The following is a 27120-nucleotide window of genomic DNA, read 5'->3' on the forward strand; positions in this document are numbered from 1 at the left end:
ATTGCAGTATCTGCCAAAGTGGTTTTAGAGTTTAGGTATTTAGACATAATTGGACCTTGCTTTTGGGGGGGGGGATTTCTATTTTTCAAAGTACTTTTGATTTATTAATCTGATCATGACCACAACCTTCTAAATGTCAGAAGCCAGGAATCACAACTGCTGTTTTAAAATTATTTTTATAAACAGAGAACAATTTAACTGAGATCATGTGGCTTGCCAGAAAAGTGAAAAAGTTAAAAAGTTAGTACTTAGGATAAGTATGATATCTATTTATTTTTTACATTATTTTAACATACAAAAAATAAACTCAAAGTGTTTATATATCTTGACAGAGAATGACAGAGTCAGGCCCTAAATTTCACTGTCTTATTCTGCTTGCTGTAGCCTTTGAAATTGTTATGTATCCCCAAAGCCTTATTCTTCTAATCCGGACTCAATATTGTAGGGTGGAAATCTTTGATTAGATCGTTTCCATGGCGATGGACCCACTCAATGTGGGTCTGAACTTTTGATTAGATTGAGATGTAAATCTACCCATTCGAGGTGGGTCTTGATTAATTTACTGGAGTCCTTTAAAAGGGGAACACTTTTGGAGAAAGCTCAGCGCCAGCAGTAATGCAGATGTTTGGAGATGCAGAAGCTCCAGGAGATGAGAACTAGAGCCCATCAGACATTGTCATCTGTTTTCCCATGAGATACTAAGAAAGCTAGAACCCAGAGTTGTGGCCCATAGATGCTTGGAGAGGAAATCACTGGCATCAGAAGCTGGAAGCAACAGAACTGAGAATAAGGACCGGCAGGTGCCAGCCACATGCCTTCCCATGTGTTCTAGTTTGCTAGCTGCCAGAATGCAATATACCAGAAACAGAATGGCTTTTAAAAAGGGGAATTTAATAGGTTGCTAGTTTACAGTTTTAAGGCTGAGAAAATGTCCCAGTTAAAGCAAGTCTATGGAAATGTCCAATCTAAGGCATCCAGGGAAAGATACTTTGATTCAAGAAGGCTTATGAAGTTCAGGATTTCTCTCTTAAGTGGAAGGGCACATGGTGAACACAGTCCAAGTTTCTCTCTCAGCTGGAAAGACACATGGTGAACACAGAGTCATCTACTAGCTTCTTCTGGTTTCTTGTTTCATGAAGCTCCCTGGGAGGCATTTTCCTTCTTCATCTCCAAAGGTCGCTGGCTGGTGGACTCTGCTTCTCATAGCTATATCATTCTGCTTTGCTTTCTCTGAATCTCCTTCATTCTCCAAAATGTTTCCTCTTTCATAGGACTTCAGAAACTAAGACCCACCTGAATGGGAGACATGTTCTCACCTAATCCATTTTAACAACCACTCTTGATTAAATCACATCTCCAGGGAGATTATCTAATTACAAATTCAAACATACAGTATGAATAGGGATTATTCTGTCTTTACAAAAGGGGATTGGGATTAAAACATGGCTTTTTTAGGAGACATACATCTTTTTAAATCAGCACACCATGTGACAGACATCAGTCTTCCTTGAATCAAGTTTGTCTTTCTCTGGATGCCTTAGATTGGACATTTTTATGCCTTAAAACTGTAAATTTGTAACTTAATAAATTCCCTTTTTAAAAGCCATTCCATTCCTAGTATAATGCATCAGACAGCATTTAGCAAACTTGTAACTAAAACAGCCTTATAAAAAAAGTTTTAAAAAATAACTGACAAAGAAAGAACTTGGTTGAATTATGAGAAAATAAATCTTGTGTATAAAGATTTGTAAGACATGAATTCACTTTCAAGTAAGGTTCTGGAACCTTCAGGAGATTATATTTTATTGATTTTTCTGTGTTAGTTAAAATTATAACATTATTATATGATTCTTGAAGCAACAATTAATTCTTCCATTCCTTCACAATTTCCTTCTCAATCATCCCATCCCCCTCACAATCTCACTCCTCTAAGTAACTAGTATATAACAATGCAGAGTCTTCTTAATTTTTTCCTAAAGGCACACAAACACACATTCACACATTGTTTTCATATTTATTCATTCATTTATTTAATTTTATAAAATAAATTTATAAAATGCAATTGCATTATGTGTAATTTTCCACAAGCTTTTTTTATTCATTTATTATGTCATGGACATAGTTAATATCTTTTTAGATGGAATTAACTCAGTTTTTAAAAAAGTTTGTGGGCATCTAATGTATGAATGCCATGATTAAGTAACAATTCTCTCCATAATTATTAAAATAAAATGATAGGAAAGTTGTTTTTTTTAATGCAAGAACTAATTTATATTTGTAGTGCTGATTAGTGGGACACATGAGTCTATACAAGCCCTTTCAAACATGTTCATGTTGAATATGGTTATATTACTTTTATGTTGAAGCTTGAGATGTATGAACAGTTTGCTAATGAGATTGAACTTAATGGTAAGTGAATAGACAGAAGTGAAGGCAGTTCACTAGGGTGTTGATAAGAAACTTTTAAAAAATAGTTTGAATGTAATTCAGGTCAGACAAAGGGGATGGATTCAATGAGTCTATCAGTTATGAAGAAAGGAAATAATGTTACAAGATCAGATACCATCTGATTTTTCTGGTAAATTTCATACTCTGGAACATCAGTTTAATTTAACACATCAAAATGAAGGAATCTAAATCTTTAAAGGCTAACCAGTTCCTTTATCAATGTATTTTGAATCCATGTCATTCAACCTCTTAGACTGGAGATTGTTTTAGAAAAATTCCTAAGAAGTGACATATTTTGAAGAGAACATTAAAGGGACATGATTACATTGGAAAACGTGATATTGAAAATCATCCAGTTTTAATTATGGAAGCATAATAATTTTGTAAAAGCATGAATGATTTTCTCTTGCTGAACAATGTCTGCCAAAAATTGACCACAGAGCATTTAAAAAGTACATTATATAGGTGGAACACCAGAAAAGACTGGTGTTCCACCTATATAATAAATGTCCTCAGCCAAAAGAAAAAATAATCCTCTCTTAGGTATTCAAAATTTTGAAAGATATCATACAACTTTGAATGTCTTCACAAATTTGAAAATAAATCAAAGTAGCTTGAAAAATTAAATTATGTCAAAATATGGCATGCAAAAATTACAATTGAAAAAGGGAATGCAATTTTTATGTCCTTTAAAAATTTTACAAGAAAAATGCCTTTGAGTGTTTATAATTTCTAATACATAAGAATTCTTTTGCAAGTATTTGATGTTATTATTTTATCAAATTTTGTTTATTAGTTAAAAATTGTAACAAATCCTTACATGAAAATCAAAAACTGATTCATTGAATGCTTTGTTTTTAAATTACAGTGTAATATGGGTATCCACTTGTGACGAGGTATGAACAGGACTAGGAAACAACACAAATCTAGAGCAACTGAATTACTTTTTAATTAGCTTCTAAAGAAAATTGTTTATGTTTATCTCAGGTATCTTTCCAATTAGTTTTAGAAACTGAAATCATTCTAAATTATCTTTACTTGGAAGTTTGAAGGCTTATGTTTTAAATTACAGTTCTATTATTTATATAACCTAAGGTTCCATTAACTTTTTTTAAAAGATATTTTTATTGAGAAATGTCCACACACACATGCAATCCAACCATATTATGCAATCAATGGTTTACCATATCATTACATAGATGAGTCTTCTTCACCATGATAATTTTTAGAACATTTATGTCACTCCAGGAAAAGAAATAAAAGAAAAAAAAAAGAATTCATACATTCCAACCACTTACCCTTCCTTCTCATTCTCCCATAGTATTTCAATCTACCTGACTTTTACCCTTTATCTCCCCCATTATTTGTTTATTTTTATCTTTATTATTATTATTTATTCATCTGTTCATTCCATGGATACAAGAAGCATCAGACACAAGGTTTTTACAATCACACAGTTGTATTGTAAAAGCTTTGTTATTCAGTCATCTTCAGGATTCAAGGTTACTGGAACATGGTTCAACAGTTTCAGCCACTCCAATACACCATCAGCCAAAAAGGCATATCTATATAATGTCTAAGAATAACCTCCAGGATAGCTTCTCAACTCTGTTTCAAATTTCTCAGCCACTGAAAGTTTATTTAATCTCATTTCTCTCTTCCCCCTTTTGGTCAAGAAGGCATTCTCATTCCAATGATGTCAGGTTCCTCACTCATCCCTTGAAGGCAGATTCCACATTGCCCGGGAGATTTATACCTCTGGGAGTCATGTCCCATGTAGGAGGGAGGTTCACTTGCCAAGTTGTCTTAGAGAAAGATGCCACATCTGAGCAACACAAGAGGCTGTAGGGATGTGTGACTCTTAGGCATAATTATCATAGGCTTAGCCTCTCCTTTCCAGGAGCAAGCCTCCTAGGAGCCAGCCAGAAGAGTGAGGTCTCAGCCCCCTGAATTGGCCATCTCCACTTCTTGCGAGAACATTGGGAACTCCCCAGATGGGTAAGTTTAATATTTCCTTATTTTTCCCAAGTTCAACTTTGCACATAGCTTTTTACTCTCTGCCCAAATTACTCTGGGATATATTGGGGCATCACACTAACCTGTAAAAACCAACAAGACCTCATGCCTTATTCAAGATTCCATGTCATTATGGTGTTCAGGTAAACTGGCCGTACAAGTTAAATTGGACAATATGCTACAAAAAAAATATTTTTTGCACCAAATAAACCTCTCTTCCTTTGATCTTGCACAGAGATTGAAGTTCGAAGATAAAGGCCATTTCATCCTTTACCCTGTATTCTGATTTACCTTAGTCCTATCCAGATCAGCTTCATTCACATCTCTAGATGAAATCTCATCATTTTTTTTTCAGCTTTTTTTAGTAGTTGCTGAATGTGATAATGCCGACTTTCATAGCTTCAGTGCTCTAACCCTGAATCTCAGGTGTTACATATATACCCAAAGTTTCAAGGAATGACCAGGTATAAGTAGCTCAGTATCTCAGAATTTAGAAATATCAGTTACAGCTCCTAAATATACGTGATTGCTGTAAGAGCTTATAATTTAGGTACCTTTACCACAGGTCCCAACCTGATAACCCATGCTCTTGACCTCAATTCTCTGAGTTTCTATATATAGTTAATCCATATGAGTGAAGCATGATAATATTTGTCTTTTTGTTTCTGACATTTTAGTCAACATACTGTCCTTAAGTTTCATTCACCTAGTTGCATGCCTCAAAACTTCATCCCTGCTTACAGCTGCTCAGTAGTCTGTTGCATGTAAACACCACCCTTCCGTTCTCTATCCTTCAGTTGTTGTACTCTTAGGTCACCTACATCCATTGCTAATCGGGAACACTGCTGCCATAAACTTCAGTGTGCAAATGCTCTATGGCTTATTTTGCAGGTGTGATTCAAATTTTGAGCCATGAATTTCTGCTTTGCATTTAGAGCTTTTCTTTCAGGCACATTTCAATGGGAAATTGCTTCCTGCAATAAAAAAGTTAAAAAATAATTTAAGATTGCACTGAATCACGGATATTAAAATTAAATGAGAAGATATGGCTCAGTTTGGAATTCATCAGAAATGAAGTGGATCAATCAGATGCTAATAAGACAATGGTGTACCTAACTGTTTTGATTGTTAGCATTCAGGCACCAGGAGACTCTGGAGTAATCCTCAGAAATGATTCAGATCATTTTTAGTTTTTCACAATTAGGAATCATTTGACATTTGAAACTCTGTCTAAATATTATTTATATGAAGACAAAATCAACTTGAAAACTTCTTGTTTCATTGATGTAAAACATTAGTTTTAGGGAAGAAAATATTGACTTACAAAAGTTATTTTAGTGGAATGTCTAAAATTGTCCTTCAGTTGTATTTTCCTAAACTTTCAGAGGACATTCACTCTACTTCTCCTGTGCATTTGTGAAAAGGATGCGCAGAAATTCATGGGTCTCAAAGTGAAGCATGCAGTTTTGATGACTTTATCCAAAATACCAATTTCTGAGATTTGTGATTTACCTGGAAATTTGGAAAAGATATTAACACTAAATCTTTGCTCTACATGATACCTAAATATTTAAGTAAAAAGGGAAGAATTTAGTCAATCTAGGGAATGCAAAAAAGTTTTTTGACTCAATACTGAATGGCTTCCTTTGTATATAAACACAAGGCAGTTATTTCTAGAATTTAAATAGAGGTGTTTGGAAATAGATTTGCTGCGTGAAAGTCAAATACCATAACTCTCAGCTTTTGTACATGTGAACACACACACACAAACATACAAGTACACCTTTTATTTTTTTTTCTCATAGAAGGAGTTAATTCTTGAGTTTTAAAAACGTTTCTCGACTACAGCAATAGGAACACATGGTGATGGAAGACATTTTTTCCTGAGAAGCACAACTTTAAATTTATTTGAATGAAAGCATAATAATGGCAGCCTTGAACATGAAAATAATCAGGAGTTGATTGGAAAATAAGCTCTGTGATTTGTTCACATGGGATAAATTTAAGTTAAATGTGAGTCTTGTAAATCACAGACCTGTGGCTAAGTAACCATAAAGCATCATTACAAAGTAATCATTCTTTTCCCATTACTAAGAAGCCTTAAGCTACAGGGTTGAGAAAATGAGAAATAATCAGATAAAATCATCACTGAGTTTGTTCACTATCTGGATATTCACAAGTTTTAACATTAAACTAATAAAGGGAGAATTTCATCATTACCAACATGCCATTATGAGAGATGAGTCTGAGAAATCTCCCAAATCACACAGTTTTTTTGATTCTTCCTCCTGTTAGTATGTTTCTAGCATGCTTTTATTACATTATATTTTCTTTAGTCACAAGAATGCTAGACACCGAGATCTGAAGTACAACACTTGAAACCCCAAGAATGGCAAATTTAAGAGAATATTTCTTTTTGAATTCGGAAAAATTAGAAACTTAATTTTAAACAAAATTAAAAAAAAAACAAGAAAAATCTTGTTTCATAAGAAAGGCAAAGGAAATTCATTTGCTGCAAATGACTATATATGTTTTTAATGGTATTTATGATAAGGAATAAAATAACTAAGCTTACAAACTAGTTTTTAACAAAATGCCTGGTTTTTAATCACTTGGATTTAACTAACAGATAATCTAGCTTTAGTTTAGATTGTATCTCAGACTTTCTTGAGGATAATGGTTTTGATAGTTGAAGAAGAATTTATTCATCTATATATGAAAACTGAGGACTCAGGGGAACCATGATGTGCTGGTTTGAAACTGTTGTGTATCCCAGAAAAGCCATGTTCTTTAACCCTGATTCAGTATTGCTTGATGGGAATTTTTTTTACTGTTTCCATGGAGACATGGCCCACCCAATTGTGGGTGGGACCTTTTGATTAGATGGTTTCCATGGAACTGTGTATCTATCTATTCAAGATGGGGTTGCTTCTGGAACCCTTTAAGAGGGAACCATTTTGGAGAAAACTTTGGAGCCCAGACAACCAGAGACCTTTGGAGATGAAGAAGGAAAATATCCCCAAGGAAGCTTCATGAAACAAGAAGCTGGGAGAGAAAGTTAGCAGATGTCCCATAAACCTTCCCAGCTGACAGAGGTGTCCAGAAGTCAGAGACCCCAGCAGGCACTAGCCATGTGCCTTCCCAGCTGAAGAGGTGTTCTGGACAGTATCCACCTTTCTTGAGTGAAGGCAGCCACTTGTTGGTGCCTTTATTTAAATATTTTCATGGCCTTATAACTGTAAGCTTGCAGCTTAATAAATTCCCTTTTTAAAAGCCATTCAATTTCTGGTATACTGCATTCTGGCAGCATTGATAAACTAAAACACATGTCTACCCTTGTAAAAATTAATCTGTGCGTTTCTTCCCATATTCTGTTTTCTGCTCTTAAATTAGTGATGAGTGGAATCAATATTCTAAAACTAAACATTCCATAAACTTTAAACACATCTCCAAATTAATTTTAGAGCCAAATGATCTTGGATAAAAATTTTTAACATTGAAAAACTAGCATAATGCTGTTAATTCAATGGTGATAAAAATAACCACTTATTAAATCTGGTTCTTCTGCTACCTTTATGCTATTCTTTATAGGGGTTCCTCTTTTTCTTGTCATCTAGACATCATTATTTTCTTCTGTTCCCAACTTAAGACTTCTAGAGTTACAAAGCATTTCTCAGTTTCCAGGCACATTTCTGATTGTCCATTAAGCATCCCATGCCTAGTGCTACCAAAATTGGTTTTAGAATCTTCAAAATGCTCTGTTTTTCTTTTTGACTGTACTTATTCTTTTACTTACTTCTGAGATACACAGATTCAGAGAGTCTTAAGTCTTTTCTTTTTTTTCTCTTTCCCAGCACTCCCAAGTGAAGGCCCAGAGATGCTTGGAGAGGAAACCACTGGCGTCAGAAGCTGAAAGCAATGGAACCAGGAACAAGGACCAGCAGAAACCAGTCACATGTCTTCCCATGGGACAGACATCATCTTTCCTTTCATCAAGGTATCTTTCTCTGGATATCTTAGTTTGGACATTTTTATAGCCTTAGAACTGTAAACCTGTGACTTAAAAATTTAAAAATTATAAAAGCCATTCCATTTCTGCTATATTCCATTCCAGCAGCATTTAACAGACTAATGCACCAAGATGTCACCATGCCCAGCCCTATTCCTTCCTCCCATGAGAGAGCTTACCCAGAGATAGCTGCCATAAACACTGGCATCTCGAAGGACTTTTCTGGCCATGGCAGCATGCCTGATCCATGTATGTGACAGGTTGGAAGTTCCAGGAAGATAATTACATACTTAACATTTAAACTAATATTTAACTTTTTTTTTTGGTGGGGGGATGCATGGTACAGGAATTGAAACCAGGTCTTCCACATGAAAGGTGAGCATTCTACCACTGAACCACCATGCACCCTCAACTAGTATTTAAAACTGCTTTTTAAAACATGTGGACCTTGAAAATATTGAAGTTACTCATCTAAAGAAGGTTTTTGATTTTGCAGAGAGTACAGAATAAAAATTTTACATACTCAACTGATTAACGGAAATATTAGAGAAAAACTTACAAGACAGCTATCAGAAAATGAAAAGGAATGTCAAGGTGCCCTCATAGTTCTATCATGAAACATACATTTCTTTTATCATGTTGCCTATTCTTCTACAGAAGTTGTGTAAACCTGTCTTAAATAAATCATAAAAATCTATATTCCTTGTCATGTGGCAGGCAGGCCTTCCCCTCTTTCTGGTTTAGCTGTGCTCTCTGTGGAAAATCCCCAAACCCCCTCTCCTTGCAGGCAAGCGAGATAAGGCACATTTCCTGGGATAGAAACCCCCTCCCCCAGCTTCAGGAACTGGTGAAGATGCACATAGACAAAAGAAGACATTCCTGGGGTGGGGGCCCCTCAACGGTTCAGCTCTGGGCCATTCTCAACTTAAATCAGCCAATTGTTTACCTTGTCTTTAACATGTTAAAGAGTCTATAAAAGCTAAGGTTGCCTTTTGTTGGGGCTCAGACTTTCAGAGGTTACTCTGCTGAGCCCTATGGCCATAGCAAATAAAACCTGCTTCCTGAAACTACGGATTCTTAGTCTCAGCCTGTTCTAACTTTGAGAAACGTTCCTGGAGGCCTGTGACCTCATTCCTGGTTTTCACGCTACAGTCACACTAATATAGTAAATGTGTCTCCCAGATAAAGTCATTTTGTTCCATGGCAGATTTATCATGAGCTTGCTGTTTTCTATGTGGCTTATACAACCTGTTAGTAATTTTGTCCTGAGGGTAAAAAGTTCATGACTAGAATGTTGATAGAGAGCCATGGGTGGGGAGAAGAAGATGGTGGAACTTGAGCCAGAATGCCTTATACAGAAGACATTGTGTCCTATAGATATTGCCAGACTTGCTGAGTAGTTAGCAGTGCTGAGTTCTGGGCTCCTGATAGAAAGGCAGCCTATGGCTCAGGCAGAAAATACTGAAGGGATCTCCATTGTCAGAGACAGACAGCTAGGATGTAGCAAACGTATTAGGTCATGCTTTTAGTTCTGCTACTGACCCAGTCATGAATATGCCTGGAAGTTTAGGAAAAGGAATGTAGCATGCATATCCTTGCATATATTCAAATTACCTACCTCACAGCACTTAACTAAGAAATAAATTTAGGATATATTCAGAAACTACTACATAACTGAAACCAAACCAAGTTATTTACATACATTTTTACTTTTTTATTTCTCCCAACAATCTTGTGGGATATGTTAAATAGATGAGGAAATGGAGATGTGGAAAGGTTAAATGACAGTTTTCATTCAAACTAACCACTAGGATATGAATAAAAACATTTTAGAGTTGCATAGGTACAGTAACATCAAGTCCTGGCTCTCTCCTCTCTTCCTAACACAGACAAAAGCTATATTTTTTGAGGCAGCCTTGAATCTTGTAGGCAACTGTTCTCAATAGCTCTATAACTAGAGTTCAGGAAATCAGTTTCAACACTTAGAATAATGGTATGCATCATAAAATTTGCTGTTAACTAATGAAAACCCTGAGTAAGAAGAAAACCATAGGAAATCATCTGTATTATTTGAAAACATTTGCATTTGCATTTTGAGAAACTAGAAAACAACATGAAATGCATCCATTGATTGTTATCACTATTTAAATTTTAAAACTTTTACTTCTCTTTACAAAAATAAACCACATATGAGATTAAATGGGCATCAAAGTTACCCAGTCCAGCATTGCCACAGTCAGAGAATTCTGAATGGAAATGCTAATGCTATTTTCATAGGCAGATACCTCTTCTTCTCCTAATCTCCAGAGCCCTTCTCCCCACCCTCTCCATCCATTTTCCTGGCCTTTATCACCTCTGATGAATATGAGGAGCTGGAGAACCTTGAAAAATGGTTAGACATTCTGCAGGATTGTTGTACCCTCCCAGGGAAAGAAATAGTATTGTTTTCCCTCCTTTTCATCTGGTTTACTTCGCTGTAGCCTATTTCCCAATATTGAATGTCATACACTCTGGAAGAGTTGTCTCTTTCTCTCACCACTCATGCCCTTCAGATCATCTCTTCATTAGCTTAACACTTTTCAAGAGACAGGGAAAAGACTTGGCTTAGCCATTTGTGTTTTCTTACCCTGAAAAATCTCTTTATTGAGATTTTTTAAATACTAAAGTTCTGGTTACCTGTTTGAAATTGAAGAAGGGAAAACTATAGAGAGAATAAATACATGATCTATTTTTTTCTTACCCCAGAAATACAGTTGCTTGAAAATTCTAAACCCAAAACTTAAAAAGAAAGGTCTGATTTCTCTTTCTATTCCCACGAGTGTGCATATTTTATCTGTGCACTTTAATTTAACTAGGCAATTAAAAGGAAGAAATCTTAGGAAATGGAGGTCTCAAAGGCACTATTTGTTATTAATTAAGTATATCCTGTATAAAAAGAAGTTCTTAAATAGTGAGATTCTCCTTAATGGGTTTGCCAAGATTAGCCATAGAGTAGAATCTGGATGTCTACATACCACTTATCCATCCTTCAATGAGAATGAAATTATCAGAAAAAAACAAAACAAAACAAAAACATAAGACATTAATTTGTATAATTAAGTATGGTATTTATTATTAATATATAATTTACTTCACTCTTTTGAATATTGAACCCTACTTTTTCACATAATATTAGTTGTTTGTAACTTTAGGGTTCCAGATATCAGGTCTTTCCATTTTTCACAGTATCCTAATGGTATGGAGAAACTCTTGTTAGAATCTCTGCCTTCAGGTATTAGCCTTCTATTAATGTAGCAAAAATATAAATAAATGAAATTGAAGGAAAAGAAAAAAAAAGCCCCCAGAAGTCTTGCAAAAGCTTTTTGTGCTTACAGCATAATGAGGTGGAAATTTTCTGGAGAGGTTCCTGATATCATTGACTTGGCCTTTGATGGAGCATCCTAATAAAAAAGCTTCCACATTAATGGAAAATAAAACAAATTCTAGTTATAAATTATTGCAAGATTCTTGCAGCTCATTTCTGACATTACCATTTTATAAGCAGTACCTGGGAAAATACAATATTATAAAATATTGTACATTTTATACAATACAATACAATATTGTAAAATACTGAAAATACAATACTATAAAATAGAAAATATTACTATCTTATAAGCAGTACCTGGGAAAATACAAGATTTCAATGTTGTTCTATTTTTGAAACTAGCCTATCAATGAATAGTTAGCAAAGGATTGGTGTTGGCAATGATAGGAGTAGATTTTGTAGTTTCTTTCACACTACCAGTGTCATACAAAATGACATAGGATAACCAAATGGAGCTCATGATCTAAAGTTAGAATGGCTTACTGAGGATGGAAAAGCCATCTCTCATCTTAACATTTCTAAATTTGATTGAAACCATTTGCTAAAAGGACCCTTTCAGTGATTCCTCATACTCTCAAGCTTGCATTTCACAGTTCTAAATAAGGAAGTGGAGGAGCTAGTACTAAAGGAAGGCAAAGGAAATGGCTAACCTTATAAATAAAACCAGCTATTTGAACATTATTTTTCCTCTGTGAGACTGCATTTTTGTTCAGATTTTCTCTTCCTGTTAGTGTCTAAACTATGTATCCATCTTTGATCTGTAGGTAAAAAGCTGAATTGGGGGATTTTTTCTCTCTTGGTATATAGGAATGTTGCAAAATTGTGAGGAGAAGCATTGCAGTAGCATCATTTCTTCACAAAATACATTTTCTGGGAATAAGAAACCCCCCCTCTGTGCTCTGCATGTGAAATCATTGCCCTCTCCCTTATGTGGTACATGACATCCATGGGTGACAGCATGGGAGATGACTCTCAGGAATGAGCCTGGCCCTGGCACTGTGGGATCAACAATGCCATCCTGACCAAAAGGGGGAAAAGAAGTGTAACAAATAAGGTATAAGTGGCTGAGAGAGTTCAAATAGAGTTGTGAGGCTACTCTGGAGATCACTCTTATGCAAGTTTCAGTTAGATATTGCTACTATCATAATTTGCCAAACCCCAACCAAAACCATTCTAGCCAATCCTAAAGAACACCTAGGGCAATATATAAGATTCTACTGAGATTCCATGCACTAGGGTAGCTTTCCAGAAATCTACAACCTCCAGATGAGTCCCTGGATCAGATAAGTCTTAAAACATAGAGGGGCCAACCTTTTCAGAACATCAGTTAAATCCATCTTCCTGCCCCACATTATTGCCAGCCCTTCCAACATGAAAAAGTTAGAATGGGCATAGCCTAAATATCCCTGAAAGAGTGGGTGAAAGATCAAAAGTGATGGTGGAGTTATACAGAGAAGGTAGGGTTTAACAAATGAGCATAACTTCTGAGTCATTATATTGATAAAGTTGAGCAAAACCAGGAACAAGGCTGCAAGCCTGCAGGAATGTTATGCGGAAACAAAACAAACCAGGGCCGAGGCTCCGAAGTTTCAGCAAGTAGGCTTTTATTCATCTATGGCCATAGGGCTCAGACGAGGAGCCTCTGAAAGTCTGAGCCCCAAACAGGGGCTGACACGAGATTTTGTAGACAAAATGGCTCATTTGGGACAGGGTTTTTCCTAATGTGGTAACTGGCGATATTCAAGGGAGATGATTGGCTGTGTGCTGCTGATCAGACCCAGAAGGATTGCAAAGCTGAGTTTACGGAAGTGAATGAGTGGTTACAGGGGAGGGGAGGGGGCTTCACAGGAACTTCTCTTATTCTGCCTACGTGCAGTTTTGACCATCCTTGCGGCTTGAGAGACTTCAAAGAAGGAATGGCCTGAGTAAACAGGGGCCTGCCTCCTGCAACAGTAAGTGGCTTTAACAAACAGGAGTTGCTTGTAACATTCCCCCCTTTGATTCTTGTCCATACCAGTGGGCAATAGCATCACCTATATCTCATCCTCTTCTTGTTGCAGGTGTTGGTATGTCCTGATCTGAGCTGGGCATGGGAAACAAGGGAGTCTTGCAGGGTTTAGTCCCCTGCAAAGTTGGGGGGTTGAGGGTCTGTGCCATACCTCTGTTGGCCACAAGTTTTCTCCTGATGGCCCCTTTGTGACTGTGCCTGTCCTAGGTTGTTCCTCCCTTGAGGAATCTTACCCGTCTTTGACTAACCAGCCATTCTCTGGAGCCAACACTCTGGGGCAGGGTGATGTGGGGTGTGCAAGTGAGGAAGGGGCAGTGCCCCTCCAAGAGGGTCTGATCTGTCTCCTTGACAGCCTATGCCCCTTGACATCCACATCCAGCACCTGCTTTGGGATTCCCTCACCTGCTGGGGGGGCCCCGGCTCTGGTCACATGTTTTGGAGAACCCAGGTTTTTTTCTCCAGTGAGGGCCCAACTCATAGCTTTGGGCAAGAGACAAACTGCATGACACCAGCTCCCAGGAGGCATCCACCTCGACACAGCCCAGAGCTCCCCTCTGATCTCTACACACTCCAATCATTTCTTTCCCTTTTTCTCATATACACATTGCACTACCAGGAGAACCATACTGAGAAAGGTATCGGATTCAGTGGAGGTTAAAACTGTACATGCATTGAAGGTCAGGTGGACTTGGAACTGCTTCCCTTTCTAGGGGTTATGGTGTTAGCCTTGTCACCCTAGAAGAGCAAAAATCAGCACTACTGGTGAGTGCTGTTTTTGCTACAGAACCTGGTGAGGTGGGATTATAGCTTACTAGGGGACCTTCCTTTATGGTGCATGCAGAATACTCAGTTCTGTTAAGAATGCAGGTCTGAGAATTGCCCTGGCATGAATACTTGTTATAAAAACCATGGTAGTTTCAACCCTTTTCCCAACATAGGTGGTCTTGAGGCATGCCTGGCATGTGTCATTCCCCTTGGGAGGGCTTATGACCATGCCGAGCAGAAACAGGGGAGTGAAGTGCATGGTGCTGGCTGTGGGAAGTGCTGCCACATGAACATACAATTAGCCTCAGGGAATGAATGGAGACACACACCCTGGGCAGCAACTAGGAAGGGGGAAGTTACCTGGGTAAGAGGGATCCCACCAAATTAGTGTAAACTTGGTTTTTGGAAAGAGCTTCAGGTGACCTATTTCTAGGAGGGCTAAAACTACTAAACAAAAGACAAATGCAAAGAGCAAGAAAAACAGTTAGTCCACAGACATGGCAGGCTGGAATGTCCATGCATTGATTCCTTAATTTTTGGTCGTGCATAGATCAGTCAGCTTCTGGGGTGACTGAGGCAGGGCAACGACAGTCATTCAGGCCTCAGTCGTGGGCTGGTCAGCTGATCTTGGCTGCAATGGAGAATGGCACTGGTGGCTTCCAGAGAATGATGCATGTCAGGTGTTCAGAATCAGGGGTGCACTCCCAGGGGTCATCTGCAGTGGCCCTCTTGACCCAAGAGTGGTGAATTCATGGGATGATCTCTGCGACTCTGACAGCTGTTGGGTTACTAAAACAACACGGTAAGGATGTCTCCACTGAGGCTGGAGAGAGCCCTTTTTTTTCTTTCTCCAGTATTTTACCCTCACCATGTCCCCTGGCTCAACTTCCTGTAAAGAAGAGTAGATGTTAAAGGGTTCAGGTACTGTTTTCAACACCTTCCCTTTTAGTTCACCTAAAACTTTTCCTAACTTTGACCATAATTTCCTTTTCTACAAAACTTTGGCAAACTTACTATATTTGCTCAGGCTCTGTTTTGCATTTTCCTCATTTTGTAACAGCCATTTATTTAATCTTAGGACAAAACTACATTTTTTTCCTTTCATTAAAAACACATCCTTTATATACTTCATACTTAAGCCATTACTTCAAACAAACATTTCACCACATACAATTACCATCAAAATTGAATTTGTCAGAATAATGTTAAATGCTTGAAATGCTTTAGTCAGTCCATATTTGAAACATCAGTATACAATTTTTTAATAAGAATTAATGGCACATATTAAGACTTTAAAAAAAATCTGTAATGATAAAACTTGTAAGCAAGGAGTTTCTTAATATTAAACAGCTTCCTCAATTTAAAAATATGAAACATAAAACCAAAGGGGAGCCACAAATTTGGAGTTAAAGATAATGGGGTTTGGTCTAATCCCTTTGTCTTGAAGAAAGGGATTAAATGAGGGTACAAGGTGCCAAGGGAGCTGGATACAGGTTTTTTGCCTTGCCAGAAGTAGGAGCGCCATTCACTTTATGATTATAACTTGGTTTACATTTTTCTTCATACATGATTTTAATAGTGGTTTTGAAAGTATATCTGATTGCTCTGTTTCTCTACTTTTTGCCTTTATATTGGGCCAGCTCCTATTTTTGGAGGATATTTACTCTTTTTTTTCTGAGAAACTTTCTCATCAAAAATATTCCTATTTTTTTTTTTGATCACCTGCCTCATCCCACACATCACCATCCCACTTGTCAGGGTCCCAATTAGCAGTGGCAGTGGTTAGTACCATATGTACTTTACCTTGTCTCTTTTTATATTTAAATTGGGCCACATGGACTGCAGTCCTCTCAGTTGCTGACTGATAATTACAAATTTGATTTTCCAAAACAAAGTTTTGATTCTTCAGCATGGACAGTTTTTCCTGTAATTCTGCCAATTCCTTTTTTCAGAGATTGCTCAATTTTTCTGTTCACATGTGTTTCTATATTCCATTCAGAAAGCCCATCCTCTTCTATGCACTCCAATCATTTCTTTCTCTTTTTCTAATGGAACGTTTTCTAGATAAAGAGCAACCTGAATAGGCTTTCCCTGTTTACTTCTATTCCCCCAATCTTCACAGGGCCCTGTGCATTTGGCCCATTCCTTTGCAAGTGAGGGGTAAAGTAAATCATACCATCTGGGGATTTCTTCGTTCTTTACTTTGAGCTTAGAGGACTTTTTTAAAAATGATATTATCTACTAATCCATGTCCAAAGCTTATGGCCCACTATTCATCTATCTCAAATAAATCTTGAAGAGGGGTTACTGACTGAAAAATTCCCAAATGTTTTACAGCATTAGAAAGTACAAATCAGGGAGACAAAACATTCTGCATACAAAAAGGACAAGAAACAGGCAACTTTAAATTTATCAAGAATAATCCTAATAAAACATTATAATATTCGTAAGAACGCAGTCCATGTTTTCTGCATAAATTTTCTAAAGCTTGTCTTACTGACCTTTACCATTATGAAGCTGTGCTGAAATGCAAATCTTGCTCACAGCACCGATTTTGTTGCATGAAAAGCAATTTGATATTTGTGGCCATTTAATTTATAGGTTCAGATTCATGGACAACAGATTTCAGTGATATAAAAATAGATTTTATTAGGAAAGCAATTAAAGAAAATAATTGAGATAGTAATTTAAAAAGTCTTCAAAAATAAAGCATAGTTATATCACCACATAAGATGGCACCAACACCTGAAGAGAAGAGCTAGAGAGTATCAGAAACAGCATTTTAATTCTCATTAGTAAAAATCCACAGCAATCTTGGGACAGCATTCAGAGTCTCCTTAGTCAAGATCCATAGTGGAGCATAAGATTTTGATGAGATGCTGTCTCTCTCTCATGAGATTCTTTTCTCTCTTCTTTTCCTAAGTTTCTCCTCTTTCTTTCTCTAACTGCTTGCATGCAGTTTTTTTTAAATAATTAAAAAATTTTTTTTTAATGATATCTTCACATAGTAGTGGCCAAATTCCAATCAGCTTATGCTACTGGGCCCAGTTTGGTCCTCTGGGAACTGATTAGGGAACAAGAATAGCTTCCTGGGACTCAGATATCTTTATTAAAGTACACCTCATTCCAGGAGGATAGCCAGTCCTCCCAGCTAGAGCATATACTTCAATTGTTTCTTACCCAGGTCATGCAATGGCACCATCAGTTGTACAGAACAGACTCTCTTGATGAGATAAATTTTAAACCTCCTACGCAGATGTTCTTCTCTTACTCTGAAATGTGAAAATTTTAATTTATAAGACAGAGTAATGATAAGCTGTAATGCCAGAGAATTTTTTTTATTTTCCCCAAAAGCATTCCACTCTAATTCATACAATTTCCTCAGTTGGCTGGGGGTCAGCTTGACTCCCGAGTCATCAGTAGAAGTTTTCTTAAAGTTGGACATTATGCACCACAATGGTGTCTTACTGACTTACCCTCCCATATATATGCACGATTAGGGAGAGGGCTGACGGACAAACAGCAAAGTGTTTTGACAAACTGTCACTTCATTCAGTCTGGCCTGGCCCTTAGCAGGGTCACAGGAACCACAGGGTCTGAACTCAATCATGGCCTGGTGCACAGCTCCTGTGGCCTGGGACTTCCTTTCACTCACATGGATCACATGCACACACTCCAACACCCCTCTTGCACTGCCCTTTCTGAAACTGGACCTGAAGACTTCTGCTTCCCCTGGTCCTCCCAATGGAGACCAATATTCAGAGAGTCTATGGGAGGTTATCAGGCTCCCCTAGCCTTTTACAAGTGGGCTGAAACTGATGCACCTGGGTACTTACCAGATGGGCAGTGCTCCCAGCAGCCTGATTCCAGAAACTGTCCCATATCCATTGCTGCTCCGGCGGTGATGAGTGACCTGGCTGGGGAGGTCAGGAATCTGAAAAATGGGGAAAAGCCCCATTGCCAGCACTGTTGGGTCTGTTGGGTCTCTGGTCTGGGTGACACCAACACTGCAGGTGAGGGAGGTGAAAATATCACTGGCCTCTCGATGCCAGATGAGACCCCAGCAATGTTGTGCAAAACCAAGGACAAGGCTGCAAGGAACACTGTGCACAAACAGAACAAACTGGGGCTGAGGCTCTGAAGTTTCAGGAAGTAGGTTTTTATTCATCTATGGCCATCGGGCTCAACTGAGTCACCTCTGAAAGTCTGAGCCCCAAATAGGGGCTGACACAAGATTTTATAGGCAAAATGGCTCATTTGGGACAGAATGTTTCCTAATATAGTAACTGGTGATGCTTGAGGGAGGTAATTGGCTGCATGCCAGTGATCAGACCCAGAAGAATTGCAAAGCTGAGTTTACAGAAGCGAATGAGTGGTTATAGGGGAGTGGTCTTCACAGGGACTTCTCTTATCCTGCCTACATGCAGTTTAGACCATCCTTGGAGCCTGGGAGACTTTTCAAAGAGGGAATGGCCCAAGTAAACAGGGGCCTGCCTGCTGTAACAGGAAATGACTTTAACAAACAGGGGCTGCCTGCAACAATATTTCTTTCAGTCTCCAGTAACTTTGAGCAGCTGGAAGTAAAAACCTAAAATTGTGGAACTGTCACCCATACCAAACTCTGAAATTTGTTCCACAACTAATTGGGTGCTGTGCTTTGAAATTTATTTCTTTTTTGTATATATGTTATTTTTCACTAAAAGAAAAAAAAGTTGATTGTGATGATAAAAAAGTATTTATTCCTTCTGGCCTCCAATGTTCTGGAACAGCTAAAATGAAAACTCTGAGATTATGGTATTGTACCCCATGTTCAACTCTGGGATTTGTCCTGTTACCACTTGTTGGAGAGTGTGGGAACACCATCTATGGTAGTTATTCTTTGTCCTGCAAAAAATGGCATGAGAAGAAAAAAACCTATGACACAAAGTCAGAAAGCAAGAATGTCTCTGACCCAAGAGAGAGAGCCAGAGCTTCAAGTTTCTGCTAGCTATTTATCAGGTAAAGGGGCCACTTGGAGTTAAGCTATCCATTGAACACCAGGAGAGGTTCTTGTTTTCTTTGAGGTACCTTTAATTTTAAGAACAAAGCAGGAATTTTCCCATAAGTAGGAGGATATGCTTCAGATAAGTAAAGCAGACGGATATGCAAATGACACGTTAAAGCAAACAGCTTAAGTTGTTTTCAGCTTCACAAACAAACAGACAAGTGCAGTGGTTTTCCACTGCTTGAGGACATGCAAACACAGAGTAAGCCTACAAATGTTTTAACCATATCCTCCCCTCAGAAGAGTACTTTGAAAACTATTGCCTTTTGTTATAGTTTGCTAGCTGCTGGAATGCAACACACCAGAGATGGATTGGCTTTTAATAAAAAGGGATCTATTTTGTTAGTTCTTCAGAGGAAAGGCAGCTAACTTTCCACTGAGGTTCTTTCTTACGTGGAAGGCACACAATGGTCTCTGCTGGTCTTCTCTCCAGGCCCCTGGGTCCCAACAACTTTCCCCGGGGTGACTTCTTTCTGCATCTCCAAAGGCCTGAGCTGAGCTGCGAGTGCTGAGATGAGGAATGCTGAGCTGCTTCGGCTGTGCTACATTGCAATCTCTCATTTAAGCACCAGCCAATTAAGTCAAATGTCACTCATTGAAGCAGACATGCCTCCTAGCGGACTGCAGATGTAATTAGCAACAGATGAGGTTCACGTACCATTGGCTTATGTCCGCAGCAACAAGACTAGGTATGCTCACCTGGCCAAGTTGACAACTGAATCTAACTAACACATCTTTTTTGTTCTTTTGCTTTGTAAATATGTTGTATCATACAATAAAAAAAGTAAAAAAAAAAAATCCCCTTTCAATTAATGTGTAATGGGTTGAGTTTTTATTTATTGATAATTATCCACTCAAATAAGAGTATTTATTTACTTCCTATAATTTATCTTGACCCTTTAGGGTAGAATGCAGCCTTCAAGAACTCACCCTATCCCATTATATTTATTTCCAATGTAGTAAACTCATTCAAATACAGCAATTTAAATAATTGCTTCAGATAACTTGGTAATTTGTCCTCCCTGGGACAACTGGATTTTTCATATTATTTTCCTGCTATCTCCAACTCTTTGTCAAGATGTTGTCCAATATATATGATGTGGGGCTTAAGTGACTAAATGGTGGCATCAAGAGGCAGGTTTCATGGAGTCAAATGATTTTTCTCTAGTTTCTGCCATGGATAGAGTGTCCCACTGGCTCCATGGTCTAGTGATCACTTGGTGCTAACAAATTTGCCTAGATGTTGTGCTGACACCTACTATTGGAGTCCATAGTTCCCTTATTTTGCCATCAGTCATGAAATCCCTGCACTTCACATTCTTCATCCTAATCCCCTCAGGCTTCTGAAATCCACTACCTCTGCTTACCAGGCTCAAAGAAAACTATTGATGCCTTTACCCACTCCCCACCCCTGGGGGAGGGGAACTACCTTAGGCTTTTCCTCTCACCAATATTATATGATTATTTCTATTAATACCATACGATTCTTGATATGTCATATTGAACCTGGCTTCATGCAAGACTTTCCTTAGAGTAAGGGTACAAAAAACTGCAGCCTATAGTCCCAATCTAGTCATCTGAGCTTGTAAATAGAGTTTTGTTGGAATATAGCTATATTTGTTTATATATTGTCTATGGCTTCTTTCATGCCACAGCAGTGAAGTTGAGTAGTGGCAACAGAGACCACATGCCACACAGAGGCTAAAATATTTACTATCTGTACCTTTACAGAAAACATGTGCTGATAACAGGGCTTCTCAGGGTAAGCTGGGTGAATATGTCATTATACCCTCATTCTCTCCCACCCCTCTCACCCTATGCTGTTCTCAAAACAACCATTCCCATTGGATATTTCCAGGAAGGAAAAATGAGAACATAGGCTGACTTCTCCCACCACCTTCATTTTGCCTCTTCTTCGTAACAACTCTTGGGACCTTAAGGGCATCTCCTCATCCTCCTCTTGTGTGCAACGAATTCCTTCAAGTTGTATTGGCTTTCACCCTGTCCCATTTTTGATATTCTAATGGCTGGTAGGGATTAAGGATGGAGAAACATGCTTACAAAGAGAGAATATAAACTGGGAGATATTTCAACAAACATTTTACTTGTAATGCATGGCCCACTTTTATTTTCCTACTTCTTAAATAAATGTCATCAACAGGCACTTCAAAGGGTAGATTATTATTTTGTTTTTCTTAGTAATACTAAAAAATAATATGATTTTTTCTCAGACAAATTAAATATAACATTATGACCATAAATTATTTAAGTGAAAAATCAATCAAAAGGACAACTTAAGAATAATATGATGACATTAGCAACCATTTAGACTGCTCAAACTGTCTTTATACCATCCATGGAATTCTGTCAGTTCCTTTCTTTCCATTCTTCACATGAGATCACATTTATCAGAAAAATATATCTATTCTATCTCTATTTCTGTCCTTGAACTCTAAACTGTAGGAATCATACAATTTTGGAGTGAATATTCAACTATGGTTAGGGTCATTACAGAATAGACTCTATGGGATAATAGATATTAAGTACTGGCAAGATGTTATAGAACGAAGTCGTCCCTTTTTCAATTCTGGCATGAAACATCTGAGTGAGTGAGGTTTTCCTATTAGCCATCATATGCACTTATTTTTCACTATAATTTTAAGCTACAGTGGGATCACAGCCATCATCTACATATAGTAGGTCTAAGCCAGTTCCTTATTATCCTCTTTAGCTAAACATGGCATGCTGGTTTGAAAGTATTATGTACCTCAGCAAAGCCATGTTTTAAACCTATTTCCATCTTGTGGAAGCAGCTGTTTCATTTAGCCCTGATTTAATAGTGTAAGGCAGAAACTTCTGATTGGGTTGTCTCTGTGGAGATGTAATATGCCCAATTGTGGGTGTTTAGAAGGAAACGACTCCCTCCACCCATTCAAGGTTGGTTTTGATTAGTTTATTGGAATCTTTTAAAAGAGGAAACATTTTGGAGAAACCTCAGAAATGGCAAAAATGACAGGCCAATAGAAAGAAAGAAAGCCAGCAAAAATTTCAAGGCTGACAGAGCAGAGACACAAATGTTTGGTGATGCTTGGAGACCAGCAGGCATTGCTGTGTGTCTTCCCATGAGATGTATAAGGAAGCCAGAATATGGAGAGAGCCAAGAGAAGCCAAGAGATAAAAGCCAGCCTGCAAGAAGCAAAGTGAGGAATCCCCACACAGATAGAGACTGAAAGCAATGGAACCCAGGAGCAAGAGACCAGAAGATACCAGCCATGTGGCTACTCAGCTGACTAAGCTATTCCTTGAGTAAAGATAACCTCTTGTTGGGGTTTTAATTTGGACACTCTCACTTCCTTACAACTGTAAACTTGTAACTTATTAAATTCACTGTTGTAAAAGCCATTCCAGTTCTGGCATATTGCATTCCAGAAGTTTGCAAACTAACACACAAGACCAAACCAAACAGTGGAATTCTTAGAAAACATGTAGAGTCAATATTTTTTGAAATCCACAATTTATATTTTTCCATCAAAACATACTTATTTTCATACTCCTACCTTTCCTATCAAACTGGGTTCGTGCTGTTTCTTATTGATAGGGATAATGTTTGGTCATAATTTTTGCATCATAAATTATTCACAGAGCATCTTTATGAAAGATGCTGAAATGATATATGCTGCTTGGTTCCCAGGATTATCATGGGCTGATCAAAAGCTGTTTTGATTCATCAACCAAAGCAGTTAATTTTTGCAAAATGTAATTCTGTAATAATCTTTCTTACCTACCTCTTCTCTAAAACTTCACTTAAATGTTTTGCCTTCATTTCTACTCAAGCCATAACATCACTTCAAACCATATAAAACAAAAATGGACCAAAGTAAATTGAGAAAAATACAAAGCCATAATCATAGTTACAGATTTTAACACATCTCTCTCAACAAGCTTGAGAAAACAAGCAGGAAAAAGTCAGTAAGGATATACAATATTTAAACAAAACATTATTACTATATTTCTCATAGATGAAAATTTCTTTAACAAATAGGCATATCAAACCAGCAATATGTAAAAAAGATAATATCTCATGTTAAATGGATTTTATTCCAGATATTAAAAGTGGTTTATCATTAGAAAATCAATCAATTCAATTTACCATGTGATTAGATTAAAATTTTGCCAAATCATATGATTGTGTCAATAAAGGTAAAAAACGTGACAAATTTCAACATCAATTCATGATGAAAATAATTAGCAAAGTTTAATAGAATTAAGCTTTCTTGGTGATGAAAAGCATCTATTAAATTCCAACAACAGTCATTTTTTTTATGTTCCTGTGTTTAATATACAAAGTGTTTCAAAAGAATCCCAACAGTCATTTTTAATGATGTGAGTGAAATTTTGAAAGCTTGTCCCCTAAACTGTGGTTGAGACATTCCAAAATGGAGAAAATAGAAGGAATAAAGGGGCTAATGGTTTGAAGAAAGTTTTCAACCCAGCAGGAAAAATTCCATTAGGATTCAAGGTCAAAGAATAATCTTCAGTGACTCTATACTCTATTTTCTGAGCTGTGCTGGTCAGGTGCCCTGCTTTCCAGCCCAAGGTGGCAGGCTTCTCTCAAGTCTTTTTCTTATTCTCTTGAAGGATAGCACCTGTTCACACCCAGTAGCTCAATTGGCCTATTTCCTTCTTATAGAATCCTAGAATTCTGAATTCAGTCTCTATCCCCTTCAGTCCAGGCTGGCAGCATTTTTGCTGATATGATTGATTGGATCCATAAAATAACATGCCTAATCTCTTTAGCAAACAACTGTCCAGACACAACCTTTGCCCTGTTTTCAGAGCACACTATCTGGATAGGCTGGACATTTCCCATTTTATCTCTTTCCTCTTGCATTTTACTGTAATAAGTAAGATCAAACCAGGCTGTACTTTCCACACATTGCTTGGAAATGTCATCAGCTAAATATCCTAGCTCATTGCTTACAGTTCTATTTTCCATTAAATTGTATAATTTAATTCAGCTAGGTCTTCCACCAGTTTATAACTGGGTGTCTTTTTCATCTGTGTCCAGTGAATTGTTCAACTTTTCCTTTTCAGACCTGACTAGAGTGCTTTAATGTCCATGTTTCTGCCATTTGTCTCTTCAAGGCAATCAGGCTTTTCCTATCTACCATCTCAAAAATTCTCCAGCCCCTACCCAATTGTGCAATTCTAAACCAACTTCCACAATTTTAAGTATTTGTTACAGCAGCACCTACTTTTCAGTACCCAAAATTTGTATTTGTTTCCTTGGGCTGCCATAATAAAGTACCAAAACCTGGTCATTTAAAACAGCATAAACTTATTATCTTACAGTATTGGAGGCTAGATACTTGGAATTAAGGTATTGACAAGTTCATTCTCCCTCTGAAAGTCCTAGGGACAATCTTTCCTTGCCTCTTTCAGGATTCTGAAAATTCTTGTCATTCTTTGGCTTTAGATGCACCATCCAATCTGCCTCTGTTTTCACATGGCCTTCTCCCTTGTGCTTCTCTGTCCCTGTGTCCAAATTTCACTCTTCTTGTAAGGACACCAATGATATTAGAGTTAAGGCCCATCCTAATCCAGTAGGACTTAATCTAAACTAATTACATCTGCAAGGATGCTGTTTCCAAATAATGCCACATTCATGGGCACTGGATGAGGGATAGGACTTCAATATTTCACTTTTGGAGACACAGTTCAACCCATAATAGTTTCATACAAATTTATAAAGGTTATGTTTTCTTATTGAGTAAACCTTTTATCACTACCTCTAGCAATACATCTTTCCTAAAGTCTACACTGTCTGACAATATTATAGTCATAGCACCTTTCAGTGACTTACAAGTTTAATATATTATATATTTTCTCATACTTTTATTTTCATCTATGTCTCGTAAAACACCCCTAATTGGTTCCTGTTCTTATGCAATCTAAAACCATTTTCTTCTTTGGAATATCTATCCCATTTACATTAAATATAGTTATTAATAGAATCTGAGGGGGTGCAAGGGTAGTTCAGTGGTAGAATTCTCACCTGTCATACAGGAGACCTGGGCTCAATTCCCAGCCCATGCACTTCCCCAAAAACAAACAAACAAGCAAAACAAGCAGACAAAAAAAACAAAACAAACAAACAATTCAACAAATAGTTCTGCAATAATGGGATACTCACATGGAAAAAGAATGAGTATTATTCCACCAAACAGCATAAATAAAAGGAGATTAAGGGCAGTGCAACATGGCTCAGTGGCAGGCAGAATTCTTGTCTGCCATGCCAAAGATCAGGGTTCAATTTCCAGTGCCTTCCTATGCAAAAAAAGGATTAAATATAATTATTGATAGAATCTGGCTTAAATCTCCTCTCTTAAGATTTGTTTTATATCTTTCCCATCTGATTTTTCATTTCTTTTATACTTCTTTTCTTGAATTCTTTTGCTTGGGTCAGAAATTTCCATTCCATTAATCTTATCTATTTGTTTTATCATTCAGTAGTTATTTTAGAGATTGAGTATGTAATCTTCATTTATTTAAAATCTGCTTTATGTTAGTACCTTTTCACTTGAACAATATAAAGACAGTTAGCTTCATTTTCTACTTTCCTGCTCTTTGTGCTAGTCATTTTTATATATCTTACATTCACATGTGTTCCAAAGCCCTCAAGACATAGTATTAATATTGTTTTAGAAAATAAACATTCCTTAATATTTATTTAAATAATTACTCTTTGATGTGCTGTTTATTTCTTCCTTCAGTTCTTTGTCTCCATCTAAGAAAATCTACCTCTAGATTAAAGATATTCTTCAGATCCCTTATATGATAGTTTTGCAGGAGATATATTCTCTCAGTTTTTCTTTGTCTAAAAACATCATTCTACACTGATTTTTAACAGGTGTTATGCAATATTTTAATTAAACTTTTAATTTGAGATAACTGTAAATTTCACATGCTGTTGTAAAAAATAATAGAGAGCCTGTGAGGCTGCATACCTTTTTCCAATGTTTCCAATTGGCAACTTATTGCAAAACAATATATATCAAAATTATTCTGCAGTATCACAGCCAGGATATTGATATTGATGCAATCTAACCATCATATTCAGGTTTCCCAAGTTTTACTTTACTCGTTTGTACGTGTGTTTAATTCTCTTCAAATTTCTCATATGTGTAGGTTTGCAAATCTACCACTACAGTCAAAATACATTGCAGTTCTGTCCGTGTGAATATCACTCCTGTGCCCTTGTAGAGCTGGAGGGGGAAACCAGGATTGAGGCTGCAAGCCTCCAGGAATGTTTTGCAAAACACTGGAAGAACCAGGATAGAGGCTCCGAAGTTTCAAGAAGCAAGCTTTATTTGTCTGTGCACCAGGGCTCAGCAGAGTCACCTCTGAAAGTCTGAGCCCCGAACAGGGGCTGACACCAGACTCTACAGACAGAATGGCTCATT

At 37.3% G+C, this 27120-nt stretch overlaps 1 long non-coding RNA gene across 1 annotated transcript; it reads right to left on the reverse strand.

Annotated features, from left to right (window-relative positions):
• Nucleotides 1–12145: 12145 nt before the first annotated feature.
• On the reverse strand, nucleotides 12146–25973 carry LOC143665317 (uncharacterized). The gene is made up of 4 exons (XR_013166873.1): nucleotides 25851–25973; nucleotides 18450–18547; nucleotides 17794–17885; nucleotides 12146–15502 (listed from the first exon to the last, which is right to left on the reverse strand). It is a non-coding gene; the product is annotated as an uncharacterized LOC143665317 (long non-coding RNA).
• Between the last annotated feature and the right edge of the window lie 1147 nt (nucleotides 25974–27120).

The sequence above is a fragment of the Tamandua tetradactyla genome, chromosome 21 (assembly GCF_023851605.1).
Source record: "Tamandua tetradactyla isolate mTamTet1 chromosome 21, mTamTet1.pri, whole genome shotgun sequence".
Classification (NCBI taxonomy): Eukaryota; Metazoa; Chordata; class Mammalia; order Pilosa; family Myrmecophagidae; genus Tamandua; species Tamandua tetradactyla.